This window comes from Nicotiana sylvestris, chromosome 7, assembly GCF_000393655.2.
Source record: "Nicotiana sylvestris chromosome 7, ASM39365v2, whole genome shotgun sequence".
NCBI classification, from domain to species: Eukaryota; Viridiplantae; Streptophyta; class Magnoliopsida; order Solanales; family Solanaceae; genus Nicotiana; species Nicotiana sylvestris.
Genome location: NC_091063.1, coordinates 79,979,141 through 79,982,623, shown reverse-complemented (window position 1 = coordinate 79,982,623; position 3,483 = coordinate 79,979,141).

Sequence of the window (3,483 nt, the reverse complement as noted above, 5' to 3'; positions counted from 1 at the left end):
AGATATTTAGATTCTTGTGTTTAACTAATTGATTAACAAATTAAAATAATAAATTAACAACTAAAGATACTAAGAGTTAGAGACAAGATTAAGGAGGTCTAGAGTTATGATTTCCCCAATTGTCGGAATCCTTCCCGCTATGTCTTCTATAATTTCGCCTAAGTATTCTCTACCGATCATGAGCACTCTTATTACCGTAAATCTCTCCCGAGTAATCACGACAATTTACTAGACGCACTCTCCCGAGCTACGCTAGCTGACTTTTGATACAGCTCACTTCAAATCGCACCCAAGGCTTCGTTATCCCTAATCCCGCCTTTAAACCCTTGGTTATTGATCCCTCATATACTCTGGGAGTGGTGTTGTTCAACAATTACCTAAATATGCACTCTCTCCCGAGTTATGCACACTAAATAGGCACAGCTAATTGAGAGCTCTTCAATTAACTACAATAAGAACGTAGTTGAACAAATAGAGATTATACTACGGCTCAATTATATAAAAACATAACAAGAATTTATCCTACAAAAGGTTCTATCAAAACTCTAGATAATAATTTAGCTATTCATAATAGTATATAAAACTACAATACTAAAAGTCATAACCAACAATAAAAAATAGGAAGAGAAAAGAAAAAACTTGTAGAAGAATTCCCAAGCCTTGCTCCTATTGTGTCTCTGCCTCCTTAGGTCAAATCTATGTCAAAAATATGTCCTCCAATTCTTTGCCGGCTTCCTTGGTTTAATATAGGGTTTAGGGCTTAAAATCCCGTGTTTTGCACTTTGGTCCCTGAAATTTACGCATCATGTCGCAGTTCCACCGCGGTCGCGCCGGAACCGCGGCCAAACACCCTCTCAGATTCTTCAGTTGTCCGCGACTGCCCTCTACCGCGGTTCTTCCGCGGTCGCGATATTTGACCCTGTTCCGTTTGGAATTTGAAAATATGTAAAACATGAAAGTTGTAGCTCTTTGAGTTAGCTTTCCAACTATATGTTGTGGATATCAAATGGAGTTTGGATTAAAACGTTATGTCTATTTTACTAGACAGTGCGCAATATACCTCTTCGAGTTTTCGTTTTGTTGTTTTATCATCCGTTGATCCTCGAATGCGATCCCGGCTTAATTCCTTGAGATATTACTCAGACATCAAAGCTCCAAATCACTTAAATTCATTACATAACATTTATATAGCTCGAAATCACACCTACAAGGCATAAAACACACAATTAGTGCAAAACACTATCGATTAAAGCGCAAACTCAACTAAAGTGCAGTAAATTAGAGTGTAATAATCGACTAAAATACGTAATTATAGCCTATCATTAGTTATTCATAACTATTTGTATTGAATTAAACAACACATCCTTTAAATCGCATATAGATTTAATTGTTACTCATTTTTGGGGCAATAGTTTGGCACTCACAATGGGGCAATAGTTTGGCACTCACAATGGGGCAATGGATAATAATGGTGATTTGATATGAATATCCATAACACAACCTATTTTATGCCTATTCTTTGAAATTTTAATGCCAGTGTAGCCTAAGGATGTCAAACTCTTAGTCTGCTCACTTGAATGTTGACGCTGAGTCAGGCCATCACGACGAGAATGATAATGTGGGGCCTACTAATGATGTACCTCCTGCCAATCCCAATGGTGACCCAGTCTCCAACCCGGACAATGCTAATCGCAGGTGGCCATCAACATCAATTTGCCAACTAATCCCGAAATTAGTGTTCGCGGGAGACCCCGACCAGCAGCTCGAGAAGCTCCCAAAAGTGAAGGTGATGAGGTGAGCCTACGACTGGTTTTTGAAATGTTTCAGGCTCAACAAGTGGTCATATCACAGCTGCAGAACCAAAGCCATGCCTCTCACAGGGTCGAGCCCGAACAATCCCGGGAAAATACTCGAAGAGATAAACAGGTTACCGTAGAACTGGGTGAAGTAAGTCCCAGAGAAATTTCCGAGGTATGAATATGCTCGAAGCATTAACAAAATGGAGAAATGGGTGGAGTCAGGTGATAAAAGATCGAGGCCAATGACAAAAAGGTAAAAACATACAACTCCAGGGTCGATCAGATCTTGGAAGCACCTTCGAGATTGAAAGGACCAGACTCCAAATTTTTATTCAGAAGCCCTTCCCCCAAGCGCGTCACTGAAGCCGATCCCGAAGAGGTTTCGAATGCCTGGCATTCCCAAGTACAATGGGACCACAGAACCAAATGAGCATGTAACCTCTTATACAAGCGTGATCAAAGGGAACGACTTGGAAGAGGACAAAATCGAGTCGGTATTGCTGAAAAAGTTTGAGAAAACTTTGTCCAAGGGGGCAATGATATGGTACCACAACTTGCCTCCATATTCTATTTACTCGTTTACTATGCTCACATATGCTTGCGTGAAGGCCCACACCGGAGCCATAGGGTCGAGACCAAAAAGTCAGATCTTTACAATGTCAAACATAGGGATAACGAGATGATTAGGGAGTTTGTGTCGTCATTCGAGAGAGAACGAATAGATCTGCCACCAGTTGCGGATGATTGGGATGTTTAGGCATTCACTCAAGGGCTCAACCCCTGAAGTTTCGTGGCCTCTCAATAGCTAAAACAAAATTTGGTGGAGTACTTAGCGGTGACCTGGGCCGACATCCACAACAAATACCAGTCAAAAATCAGGGTCGAAGACGACCAACTCGAGGCCCCTTTTGGATCTAATTACCTCATCAAAATCGATGACAGATCTAAGAGAGCCATTGATCAGGAGCCAAGGCTGGTTCGAGATCGGTATCAGCGATACAACGCATATTGAAGGGGGAACGGATCCGGGCATCACCTGACAAGGAACGAGAAGAGAAGTTATCGAGGACCAAACAGTAGGGGCCTGATAAGCAAGAGCGGGTTTGACAGGTCACTCGGGAGCAAGGAAGTGCCAAGATTATCGGAGTATAATTTTAATATGGACGATGCAAACATAATGTCAGCCATAGGGTGCATCAAAGAGAATAAGTGGCCCCGACCGTTGCGATCTAACCCTGCCCCAGAGAGATCCTAATTTGATGTGTAAGTACCACGATACTCAAGGTCATCGGACCGAAGATTGCCACCGGTTAAGAGAATAAGTTACTCGACTGTTCAACAAGGGGCACCTTCAATAATTCCTAAGCGAGCGAGCCAAGAACCACTCAGAAACAGGGATGCCAACAAACAGGTCAAACAAGAGGAGGCTTAGCATGTAATGAACATTATCATTGGGGGAGTCGATACCCTCTAAGGGCCGATGATGAAACACACTAAAGTGTCTATTACGAGCAAAAAATTCACCCAAGATTATGTCCCTGAATGAACTATCTAATTCGGTGACGAAGACACCGGGGGCATAGTACAGTCTCATAATGATGCACTAGTAATATCTGTACTTATCAATAAATGTCGGGTTAAGCGTGTGTTGATTGATCCAGTAGCTCGACCAACATCATCAGAT